At 47.0% G+C, this 13,556-nt stretch overlaps 1 protein-coding gene across 1 annotated transcript in view; it reads right to left on the bottom strand.

The window, feature by feature from the left end:
• RIMOC1 (RAB7A interacting MON1-CCZ1 complex subunit 1) overlaps positions 1-13,556 on the bottom strand; it is a 315,896-nt gene that overhangs the window by 228,710 nt on the left and 73,630 nt on the right. The gene's annotated exons all lie outside the window — the stretch shown is intronic.

Here is a 13,556-nt window from a genome sequence, read left to right as displayed (position 1 = left end):
TGGGCTACAGAGATCCCGCCTCCGAGTAGCCTCAGGTGACGCTGCTACTTCCCCAGCAATGGTGGAACAGAGAGTTTGGCGTTCTCGAGTGAACGCGCGAAGCAGCCTTTCTGAGCTCCGGTGCAAAATAAAGAAAGACCGGACCTCCCGCTGCCCGCCTTTTTCATGTCAAGCTCAGTTGTCTTTAAAGAAATATGGCGGGGCCTGCGCACCGCATTCAGATTTGTCTGTAGGCGTCCCTGGGGCCATGCAGGCATTAGGAATCACGAGGCGCTGGAAGTAGGCGGCAGGGAGACATTTTCACGTGGAAACGCCGGGGCTGCAAGCTGAGGAGACTGCAAGCAGAGAGACACAGTGGCACAGAGGCACAGAATTGGAAGTAGTGCCAGAACACCGGGAACGTCAAGAACGCCTGGAATACCAATGAAGGCTCCATGGAAGCAGCAGGCTGAAGGGGTACAGAGGCACAGAGGTGCCGAATTGGGAGTGGTGGAAGGAAGTGGAAGGATGTGAAAGGAGGTGGGAGGAAACCTTTTTCTGGGTGTTCAACAGCTGAAAGTGGCTCCTGCATACGTGGTTTTGTTGATAAAAACTGAGAGCTTTGCTCAGTGAAGGGGGGCACCCAGACTGATTATAGGGGAAAATCAGAGGAGGTGAAAATGGGAAGGCATCTGAAACACTCAAATGCGATAGCCAAGGTTGACTCAGCGACCGGGGGTGAATGCCAAAAATCGTATAGCCCAGGCTAATGCAACTGCACTGATGGCTAGAAGGGAACATAGCACAAACGCCCGTGGCTCACATGTTAGCTTTGAAAGTTCAGAAGAAGAGCTGCCCCCTGCTCTATCACCGAATCAGTTAGAAGGAGAGACACTAGCTGCACAGAATTTGGTCACTAAGGAACAACAAGACACTCTAATAACTTGAGGGCTTAAAAATGAACTAAAGGGTGCCAATGACTTTCCTCTCTTCTCGAAAAAAGCATCTTTACCAGCTCCTCTTAAGATTAGTGTAAAACTACCTGATGTGCCAGGGGATTTTCTACAAGCCCCGCCATCATCGCAGTGTGCCTGGATGTTTGGACAGGCTCCACCCCCTTCCCTCGAAAGGGGTCCGGCAGTACAAGACCAGGATGGTTCTATGGAAATATTAATTTCGGTAGCAGACAAGGTACATAGTCCGACCCGGTTAGGTGAGTCTTCGCTCAATGTTCATAAGATGTCAACAAGAGAGGAAGTAAATCTGTTACAGCTACAGTTACAGGATCCGGTCCAGCTCCAGCTCCAGCTCCAGCTCCAGCTCCAGCCTCGGTCTCAGCCTCTGCCATGTGGGGAACTGTCGGGTGAAACCAGGTTGGAAATTGAAAATTCTCTTGCTGAGCATCCAAAACCAGATGGGATGTTATCACAAATTACCAGCGGTATAGCGGGAGAAATGTCTTTCACGCAACAGATGGACAAAAGAGACATGTGAACCTTATCTTGGAGGAGATCAGGGAAATGAAAAGAGCACAAGAGCTGGAGATCGCCTCCCTCCATCATCAGCTAGGCAAAATTGAAGAAGCAGTGGTATGTTTCCCCATTAAACTGCAGGAAGCTGAAACAAGAATCTCGCTACTAGAAGATCAAATGAGCGATATGCTGGGAAAGGTGAATGAAGCAGTACAAAACAAAAGGATGCTGGAGAACAAGCTAGAGGAACTAGAAAACCACTCCCAAAGGTCGAATCTTCGAATAGTGGGGGTCCCTGAGGTAATCGAGGGATCCCAAACTCTTCAATGGGTTGACACGTTTATTAAACATAAGGTTCTTTCAGCATACAACAGAGATTTCACCATCACAAGTGCAAATCGAGTACCCGCTCATCCATTCCCGAATTCAAAGATACCACCAACTATTTTGTTGAATTTTGCAGACTTCCGTGTTAAAGAGGGAGTCCTGGCAAAGGCGATATAGCTAAGACAGTCCAAAATAAATTACACTTTCAAATGTCGAATATTCTCGGACATGACAGCTCTGGCAGCATGCAGGCGCAAGGAGTTGTAAGGATGCTAAACTTGTTTAAAGTTCAGGGTGCCCAAGCCTCAATAGCACAACAGTCGAAGCTCTAATTCTTGGTGAAGGGGAAGTTTACTCTTTTTTCAAATCTGGAAGACACCCAGAGCTAATTGAAAGAGATTTCTTCTGGAAGCTAAAAGTGATTTTGTATAAAAGAAAGTTTGACTTTTTTTTTTGCAGGGGGTAGAGGTGTCACCAAGGGTGTTGTTCCATGACACGCATTAGGTCAGCAGGGAGGGTTGAAATGTGGCTAGCAATGCTAGTGGGGGGGGGTTCCACATTTCTGTGGGGAGGGGTTTGTTCTTTTTTTGGGGTGGGTGGTGGGGTCCACTGGGTGGACCATAAGCAGTAAAAAGAGCAGTAGCTAAAGAAACAAAGAGAGGAGTAAACAGAAGTTTGTATTCAAGCAAACAACTAGCTTATTAAAAAAAAATAGAAATCACAAATAAATGTAGTATTTTGTCAGTCAATGTAAATGGCATGCTTAACAAACAAAAATATGGTGGCTCATTAGGTGGCTTGCTTCTTTTAATCCCCAGGTCTTGTTTTTTCAGGTTTTTGCAGGAATGTGCAGGAATGCAGGAATGTGCACGCCCCCTTCATCACCCTCATTGGACCTTCGCCCCACACACCCGCATGCACCATCCGGCAGTGCTAAAAAGATCTCCGTGAAAGAGACCCTTCGGGGGACCCGTAGGGAATAGCAGCGCCGGCCCTACGAGGAGCAACTGCCCGATGATGAAGCATGACACCCCTCGGGGTGTGTGAGGGCATCATAGGAATATAAGTGGTCTTTTACCTCACTAATGGGTCCTTTTCACCTAGGATCCTTTTCCCTTTTTCTATTCTTTCACTCTTTCTCCTCCTTTTTTTCGAATGGGTGACTTTTTGCACCCTGAAGTATGGGTGACTTTTTGCACCCTACTATAAGAACAGTGTCCCCTTTTTGGTTTGGATGTATATATTAGGAGCATGGACACTGTACCTTTAATAGCTCCTTGGGCCCCCCCTCTCTTTTTTTGATGTTACATTTAGCATGACGGCACAGCCGAGGGCCATTCTCTCTTTCTTTCTTTCTTTTCTTTTTCTACAGGCACAAGAGGCATTACTATACCGACTTCGGGGATGATGGCCAGGTTCCACCTCGGCCTAGACATTGTGGCGGCATTCCGCCTCTCCCCCAGCTTAGACTTTAGGGTCTAGTAGATAACAACGTTGGGGTTATTCCACGGTTATAACCATCGCAGCCCTTTTTTTGTTCTTTATTTGACAGGATTAAGTTGTTACATTGATATATTGATTATAATAAACACACAGTGTTTATGCAGACTTTTCCCTCATCAGATTTTACACAGGGATTTGTCCTGAAATATTGCAATCTACATTTTGCATTAGGTTTGTTTCAATGCGGCAATCAATTATTGAGCGCGAGCATTTGTATAAATTGTGACTGACCTTTTGGACTCGTGAGCACCTCTGGCGATAACACATCTAGCTTGAGGGGTGTGTCTATTAGTATTTTGCTATCAACTCGGCTTACGCGCAGATACCGGAGATTAGTTGTCTCCATGATCGCACATGCGCATTCCCTCTCTGCTTCCGCACATGCGCTCAATCTTTTATTCTGAGAGGACGTACTGGAAAGAGTAAACTCCCGGACACCTGACCTCGGTACTTAATTAACACTGCGTCTTGCCATGTTTTTTCATTCACGGCAGACGCATGGAGGGGGTAGGTGTACATGAGGCCGCTCCCCGGAGACATTGTAAGTAGTGCGTTTTTGAAGGGATTTGGACATCGTGAGCTTGTTGCTCTTAAGAATTTGTGCTCTGCATTTATACTTGCACTTTCCTGTTGATTTGTGCATTGTTTCTACAGCCCGGGTTTGGGCGGGCGTCCATGGCTTCCACCAATGGAGGTACCTTCTGAGCAGCAGAAGGTAAAATATAATTTTACTAGTACCGATTCCCTCACGGTACCTCTATTAAGAGGTGTAACTCCCGGGCCGGTGCTATTAGCGGCTGAGATTCAGTATGCACAATATCCCTGGTCGTACATATATTTGGTCGCTATAGACTTTATGTACACTTCAACTAGATGTAGAGGTTTTCACATACGTTATGATTCTGTGGGCGAGACCGGACAGGGACCCACCATTATTTATACATGTATGCTTCTTGAGCCTTTATTGTCTGATGTTGACGTTGTGCACACAGCAGTGGCACACTACGAGACATCAAGTTGGAACTGATGCTCACTTTTGTCGTTTGTTTCTTTTCCTAGGTGTTAATCAGGAGCTTTTCTCATCATGCAGCTGTAGTCACATTAGAGGAATACAGGTGACTACCTTGCCCTGACTTATTTTGAGGGTATTTTGACATTCACATGTGCACTTTACATTTTATTGCCTTTGTCCTGAAGAAGCGCCAATGACCTTTATGGCGATGTAGGCGCGAAACATGTCGACCGATCACCCTTGACCCTCTGGCATAGTGTGCCGCATGGGGCAAGTTTTTATTTAGCAGAATGCCTGCCAAGGGTATTCAATTCAAACATTCGCTGCATGTTTACCCTTTTTTTGTTTCTCATCACTTTGCACGCACCCTTCATCACCCTCATTGAACCCTCATCCCACACACCCGCATGCACCATCCGGCAGTCCTAAAAAGATCTCCGTGAAAGAGACCCTTCGGGGGGACCCGTAGGGAATTGCAGCGCCGGCCCTACGAGGAGCAACTGCCCGATGATGAAGCATGACACCCCTCGGGTGTGTGAGGGCATCATAGGACAATAAGTGGTCTTTTACCTCACTGATGGGTCCTTTTCACCTAGGATTCTTTTCCCTTTTTCTATTCTTTCACTCGTTCTCCTCCTTTTATTCGAATGGGTGACTTTTTGCACCCTGAAGTATGGGTTACTTTTTGCACCCTACTGTAGGAACAGTGTCCCCTTTTTGGTTTGGATGTATATATTAGGAGCATGGACACTGGACCTTTAATAGCTCCTTGGCCCCCCCTCTCTTTTTTGATGTTATACTGCTGTATGTAACAAACTCTGAAACAACGCTTCCTAATATTATGGCTAGTTGCGAATACTACGGCGCACATGCGGGATATAGAATTAACTGGGAAAAATCATGTCTGTATCCAGTGGGCCGGTGTGGAGGGTACAATGCTCGCCCAAGCCGGCTTCAGTTAGCCCCCTATGGCATAAAATATCTGGGGATTTATGTCACAACGGATACAGCAGTGGCGCTGGATCGCAAACTTTATAGAGTGCTCGGGGAGTTTAGCTCGGATGTGGAGAGGTGGAAATCCCTGCCGTTGACGTTGCTAGGTAGGGCGACGCTTTACAAAATGATAGTGCTCCCGAAATTCCTATATGTTCTGTAAAACACATACCAGCTGATACCAAATAAGGTGTTCACTAAAACAGACGACGCACTGAGGACGTTTCTCTGGGATGGGAGACCTCCGAGGATAGCGCTGGCGACATTGTAACGCAACCAATATAATGGCAGCATTTCCCTGCCTGATCTTTGGGCATTTTACTGGGAGGCTCATTTAATTGTTGTAAATGAATGGGAACATGTGGAGAGAGACCACACTACGTATGCACTTGAACGCACACAATTCGCTGGGCGCTCGTACACACATTACCTCTATGGGGTGAGGGGCTCGGCAAAGCTCCTAACAGCTACACGGATTGTGATAGCAGCATGGAAGAAGGCAAGACAGCAGATGAAATACGATGACAGGGTGTCCAGGGAAACCCCACTTTGGGTGGGAAACCGTCTTAAAGAAATTGCGAAGCTGAGAGGTTTCGGGAAGTGGGACTTGTTGGGTATCTCACAACTTAAAGACATATTATATCGTAAAGAGCTGGTAACGTTCTCTTATCTCAGGACAGAGTACGCCATGAGTCAGACACAATACTATAAATACTCGCCGCTGGCGCATGCGTGGCGGGCACAACACATAGATACCGGCGACGTCCCCGAATATGCCCCGTTAGAGGGACGACTCCTGATGGTGAGATTGGGGAAAAGGCAGCCTCCTGGACATATAGAACCTTAATTAACAACAAGCCAGATTCCCTGCAGAAGTTGAGGGCGAAATGGGAGGCCAACTTGGGTGAGATAGAGGATCTGGATTGGGAAATGGCGCTGATGAACCACCGGAGGTGGCAATCAAGTCACTCCTTAGATTCATCCAATTCAAATACCTGCATATAGCATATTACGATAGAGCTTGACTGCACCACATAGGGAGGGCGGAAGCACCAAATTGCCTGCTATGCAACATGACCTAGGGTATATTTTTCCATATGGTATGGAAATGTTCGCAGATTCAAGGATACTGGGCAACTCTGCTGCAAGAGATGGAAGCTATCTTGGAGGAGACAATACCTTTGAGTCCCTAGTTTGTTCTGTTGGGCGTACACACAGAGATTGACCTCCTCAGACCGAAGTTAACATTGCGTCAACTGGGGTTAGTGGTGGCCAAACGCGACCTGGCACAGGGCATGGGGGGCTACACCGAGCCCATCACAGGCCAAATGGAGAAAGGGAATTGATATGTACTTGTTGGGAGAGAAAACGACATATACTCCACCGGGCTGTCTCAAAAAGTTCTGGAAAATATGGAAGCTGGGGCTAACACACTATGGTCTCACTGACTCACAGTGATCCTTCTGGGTTGGGTGACGGGTAGCGGGAGGGGCTCATGGTGCCCTCTATGAACACCAAATTGTTGTTCACCTGTATACCACTGCTAGTGAAATATACTGTTGATGTAACACCAAAAGAAATCATGTGCTCTGGACATTTGCACTGTTTTTGTACTGCAATTAAGAAAATGCCAATAAACACATTCCAAAAAAAAAAGCAGACATTCATTCTTAGCTGACTCACTGGCACTTCAATTGGCTGCACTGAAAGCAGACAGATAAAGCAATGACGTTCACATACCACTCAGTATCTTCCTTCTGGTACACTTAAGAGTGGAGTAGTGTGGCTCACTGGCTAGAGGCAGCAGACCCAAGAGCAGAAGTCGGTCCGGGACCAGGGTTCAATTCCCGACGCGGCAGGGTTGTGAACCTGGGTCAGCGGACTCGATAATTCTCGCTTCGGTGCTTACTCTAATCAGGGGCAACTCTGGGCATTAGCTTGCCTAATCTCCACAACGGCCCCATCAATTCCGGGGATGCCTGGCTCCACCTTGGGGACTCCCAGCAGGGACCATCCCACAGGGAAAGCCAGGACGGGTTCCCCAGAGTTATACAGCGCCTGGAGACCTATGGACGGGTAGCAGTGCGCTTTACAAGCTCAAATACATTTACATTTAAGAGGACTCTTAAAAGGCAGGGTGGACTGATAAACATTTGGCTAGACTGTCTTTCCTGGGGCAATACACTAGTGAAAACCAGTATTATTGCAGCTGTAATATAGTACCAGAAGTTTGTGGTATGTGACGACTCTGAAGTGTTGTGCATATGTATACAGATGAAAATGGGTAGCCCCACTTGATAGCAGGGGCTTCGCATTCAATCTGTATTGTTTCCCCTTTTCAACAAGGCTCTCTTAGCAAATGCAATTGAGACCAATGTGTGGGCCTCAACTGCTCCCCTAGTCCCATAAGGTTGGCATCAATGACTAACACTGTATCTTTGCTTGGGGTGAAATATTCCATGGTTGTGTTGCTTTGATCAAAAGCTTTTGGTTGTGCATCACACCACCCCCACAGGGCATTTGCTTTGGTCACAAGTTTCAGAGTTTCTGTAATTATTGAAAGACTGGGCACGAATCTGTCAAAATACTTTGTCGTGCCTAGAAAGCTCTGCATTTCTGATAGTTTTGGGGTTGGCGAGCATTCTTGATGTTGGTTGCATTTGTGGATCCAGGCAGAGCCGTTGCAGGAGACGATGAGAGCATAAAATTGCTTATTCCATAGTAGTGTAAATAAATTTTCATGAAAATTGGTTCCATCTATTTATTTGTTACTTGAATATGATGAATTTACCTTGAAAATACAAAGACAAGAGGCATTTGGCAAAACAGCAACAGCTGCTTGATTAAACACCATGGTCGGGAGTACTGCATACAGAAACAGGTCTGAGGACTGACTCAAAGTACAATAATTTTGAGCGTCTTTATATACATTTCTTGGAGCATAATAAAATAATTCATAGACTCTGTTTTGGGAGAAGAATGTGTGTCTACTCATGGAACCATAAATTACTTCCACCTGATAACAAACGCAGGTGGCTCTCAACCTTCAGTGAACACAATGTGGGCCAGTGGGTAACATGTCCAGATGTCCAGCATGGGAAACATATGATCACTGCTTGTGCTGGGCGTGCTATCTCCTGATTGGCTGAGTGTTCCTAACTTCATGTGGCATCTAACTTATGGGGTGTTGGGAACGTGCGCCCCTAGAGCCAGGTGTGTTTTTTTAGGTCAACCTCCCTGGAACTTTGTGGCGCTGCTGCCTATCTGTGGGACTGATCTGGGTTTTTCCTGTTAGTGCGTTTGTTCTACTGGTTATGTACAACCCCACCTGTGATCTGTCAATAAGTTGCCTAAGTCGCAGGGCTTGCCTGACTATGTATTTCTGACTCTGGGTTGATGGAGAAGTCATATCTGGTGATTTTGGCAACAGTGATTCGAATTCCCTTTCATGCACACACCTATCATTGTGTACATCAATAGTAACATATTTCACCAGGATTTTTCGCTTAGAACTACCTGTTTTTTGGATCTTTACTGAGGGTCTCACTACCTGGGTCTCACTCACAGTAATTGGACTGAACATGTTTACTATCAGTGTCCGCCTTTCAAGATAAGGCTGCTGCAGTGCAGCTATGGTAAAGGGTGGCTAGGCTGGTTAGATGAGAAAACAGGTACACACGCATGTGTGTGGACTAGGGTGTGAGACTACCATCGCAAACATCCCAGAAATTGTGCACAGGTAGACAGACATAGAAGGGACTCTGCAAGGATAAGTGCTGACCTAGGTTAGGCTTTATATTATTAGTGGGTATTCATTGTAGTGCTTTCACTGTATCAAACATATAGGCTCAATTGCCCTAAAGTGCAGTTTCTCTCCACTTTGGCTTAGACAGTCCAGCAAGGTGTCAAACTGGGGTAACATATGCATGCCAAGTTTGATTTAGCAGTTCTCTACATATTAAAACAACATTTAATGAGACTTGAGGAATTGTCATATTTCTCTGGCTCAACTTATAATCAGATTTCAGGATTTGTCCCCTCTAAGAGGCCAAGTTACTCTGCTCCCAAGCAAAGGGAACAAAAACATTCCCACTTAAAGGAGCAATTAGTAGTGATTGACTCTTCCAGGGAAAGGAAGGTATGTTAGCTTGTCACTGTGCACCTAGCCCGAACCTAGCCCACAGAACAAAGGAGGAAGTCCAGGCCTCTGAAGCCAACATCTTTGAAATTTTGGTGGGAAAAGATCTGTTAGTGATGTCAACTAGGTACAGAGCTGAGGAGCTCTTCCCAAAGAAAATCTGACAGAGCCATGTTGGCGTGTCCCAGAATGCTGAGCAGGAGGGTTGGAACTGGTGTGGAGGGATGATGTGGCATCCTAGGATTTGACAGGGTTGCCTGGCATCTGGAACTTTCCACCCTGACCTACAAATAACTGCACGAGAGAGAAAGAGAGTTGAGAAGGCCCTAAACGAGACACCACACGAAGAATGGCCAGCTGAAAAGAGAAGACACCTCATGTCCTGCCAAGATGGACTAAGGACCTGGTCATCAGCTGACCCCCAGGACTTGGATGGGTCTCTCCATGGGTGTTGGCCCCCCTTATGCCCCCTGAGGACCAGTTGGGGGAAAACCCTGGACTCCATTACCCCCCAGGTGTTCTGCAAGACCGCTAGCAGGCTCTGGGGTCTAAGGTTTGCAAGCAGGAAGGTACTCTCCTGACTGGTAGCAAAGGGGCTGTATAAAATGCCCACCTCAGCAGGTGAGGAGCAACAGAAGCATGACAGAGGAGAAACCTGGTGCTCCTGGCAAATCCAGCTCCTTGCAAAGTGCATCCCTTTAGAAGCCAGGAAGTGTGATGAGAATGCCCCTTGTGACTTGAGATCACTACCAGGAGCTAAAATGAGCCAAAGATTTTCTGAATCAGCCCAGCGAGGACAGAAATATGCAATTTTAACGATCTGACCCCTTTCTGAGCCCAATTTGTCTAAACTCCTCCAGGGAGAACCAAGTCTTCAGCAGTAAACATATAATATTACTATATATCTATATATATTAAATATTACAAAGAAAATCGCTCCTTCCAACTGCGTTGGCCCCGTGGGAGGTGGCGCACACGCCAGCGGAGCATGCCGGTAATGAAATCGCACACATTTCCTTCCAAAAAGTGCGCTTACTAGTCCAAGGGTGTTTATTTAGTTACAACATGTTTCAGCTTACTCGGAAGCCTTGTTTACGTAACCAAAAGTGCTCAACAAAAATATAATAAATATATAATACATATATAAAATATATGTAATATATATTCCAAAGATATAAAACATGACATAGCTACTCCTTCTCAAATCAAGAATTACAGCTTAAAAGTGTAATAACAAATTCCCAATGTTAAACTATGAGAGGAGTAGGCCTCACAGTAGTGAAATACGAATTTGGGTGTTTGTTACTATCAGGACATGCAAAACTTAAAAGGAAATGTCCTACCTTTTAGTTGCACGCCAACCTGTCCTATGGGCTAACTAGGGCAAACATTAGGGGGTGAGTTTCTTTAACACTGTTTTAATTGGCATTACAAACAGTGAAGTGATGGCCTCCAAGTAAGAAGGGAAGGGGTGAGGAGAATGAGAAGATCAGGGACAAGGGAGGAGGCACATTTACAAAGACAGTACATTTTGAAAGACATTATGACATCACTCCATCATATCACTTTTGAACTAAGACTATGTAGGAATAAACACATATGAGGAAACCGTGCAGTGGGTGGCTAATGGAGAAAGAAAACACAGTGATCAGATTGCCCTTGCACCTCGAGGTTTCAGATAGTCAGGTTGCCAGGTACACTCTCCGATCCGGCAGGAGGGCCCGCTTTGTGTGAGTTCCTCCCTGAAACAGATGGGGGGGGGGGGGGTCTCTTTGTCTGAGATAAGGTGGTAGAGGCTCCCAGATGTCTTTCGGGCAGGTATTTGGTGCCACCAAGTCCCGGTATGTAGATAGTTGTTCTTGACAATAGATGGCTTCCCATAGCCGGGCTTCTGCTTGAGGTTCGGGCCACCTGCCACAGTGCATAGCAACTCGTCATTTTGCTAATAGCAGGTGCATAGCTGTGCAGGCTTCTGAGTCCAGACGGACATCTTGGACATAGTCCAGAAGTCCAACTAGCGGGGTCTGTGGGAGCGGATGGCTCAGTATCTAGTACAGAATGGAATACACCTCGGACCAATATCCTGCTACCATGGGCACTCCCAGTTAAGATGGAGGAAGGAGGCTTTTGGATGTGAGCAGCCAAGCATCGTACCTCACCCACCAGCCTCATGCGTAGTAGTTGCAGTGGGGTGCGGTACAGCTTATGCAAGAATTAAAAAAGGATGAGATGCAGCCTGTAATTATGTCCACTGAGCATCTGTGATGGGGGCTCGATATCTAGATCCCGGGTGGCGTGGGCTGCCGGGTTACACACTTGTGCCTTATCCTGCATTGTCCTATATAAGCAGGTAACTAGTTTACAGGAGAAGTGTTTGTTACCAGATATTCACGCACATGAAGTGTAGGCGGGCATGTAGGCAACATGGAGTGCAGCCCGCAGCAGGTGGAATGTATCTGGTGGTATATCAAGATGTCTAGCAAGATGGCCTGGGGTGGGGGACTTAAGAATTGACCATCGGGATAGATGTTGGTAAACGTGATGAGGCTGCAACTATATGCGCACGCTCTAGCGTCATCACCTTGGAGCACCGGTATCTGGGTGTTTTGAATGAGAGGAATGGAGGGACCGTAGAAGAAGAGCAGTTGTGTGCAGCGCTGCATGCCATCCCAAGCCCACCAGAAACCTTCCCCCGTGTTTATTTCAGTTTGTGTTGACGTGAAGGGCTGATAGAGCGCAGTGGACAGTGGGCATGGACCTGCCAGGTCCGCCTCTACCACCATGTGTAGCTGGAAGTGCGTGGGGTTAAGCCAGAAGTGGAGATATTGGGCCTGAGCACATAGGGCGTAGTGTCATGTTGGATGCATTAAGGCCTCCCTGCTCGAATGGTAGTGGGAGCATCTCTCATGTGATCCCTGGTTGTTTTCAAGCCCAAACCAGGGACACCAGTTGGAGGGCAGGGCCGGAGGAATTGTGAGTTGAGTGCAATCGGGGTATTGTGGAATAGGTCTAGAAATTTAGGTAGCACTACCATTTTTGCATTCGCTATTCGGCCAGTGAGGGAAGTGATAGTCTACTCCAGGTCGGGATTCACTTCTCTAGCTACATCAGAGCTCTACCATAATTGGCCCACCGAAGTTCGTTGATGTCACAACAGATCGCACACCGGCTCGGAGGCCCATTGCAATGGGGATTCTGATTTGGATGGCTGCGTGCCCTCAGTGAGAGGGAATAAGATGGATTTGGTCCAGTTTATGTGTAGCCTCCAAACCTGATGACCTTGCGAATGACCGGGTCTAGACTTGTTTGAGGTTCTCGGGTATACATCTTGACGTCATCCGGGTGCATGGATACTAAGATCCTGCGGGCTGCAAAGTTAAGCCTATGGTGGGTGTGGTGTTGCCGTAGCTGGGCATCCACTGGCTCCATTGCAATTACAAAAAGAATTGGGGATAATGGACACCCCTGCCTAGTGCCGCTCGCAACCGGGAATGGGTCTGAGGTCATTCAATTTAATCGTAGTCTGGCCATCGGGGAGGTGTATTAAAGCTGAATCAGGTGCACAAAGCGCAGACTGAGACCGAGATGTGCTGGGAGGGGAAATAGAAATAGCCACTCCAGCAAATCGAACACCTTTGTGGTGTCCAGTAGGACAGCGACCAGTGACCAGTGACCACAGCTAGATGGGGATCCACGGAATGCTTGAGGGCAAACATCCTGTGCGCTGTAGATCGATTTGCAGGCTTGTCTGGTTTATGCATTGTAACGATTACTGCCTCATGGAGTAACAGTGGCAGCTCTCTCAAGGTCTGAGCATCGTCATACATCGCTAGGAGGTGCCGGGCCAAAAGGCTGGCTTATTCCTTATAGAAGGAAGGTATAAGCCCATCTAGGTCAGGCGCTTTGTCACTAGGGAGACTTTGTATGATGTGGAGCACTTCCTCCTCTGTAAAAGTGGAATCTAGGTAAAAGCAATGGGCCCACTCAAGCCAGAGCAACTATATGGCGTCAAAGTAAGCTGTCAATTCCTCTCTGTACTGCATCTGGCTGGTGCTGTAGAGGCGTAGAAGTGTGTCATGGTTTGTAGCAGGCCAGCAGTGGAAGATTGACGTACCTGATGCTTGTCTAGAAC

The sequence above is a fragment of the Lissotriton helveticus genome, chromosome 2_1, assembly GCF_964261635.1.
Source record: "Lissotriton helveticus chromosome 2_1, aLisHel1.1, whole genome shotgun sequence".
Lineage (NCBI taxonomy): Eukaryota > Metazoa > Chordata > Amphibia > Caudata > Salamandridae > Lissotriton > Lissotriton helveticus.
Note: the sequence above shows the minus strand (reverse complement) of the source record. Positions and strands in the feature narration are given on the sequence as shown.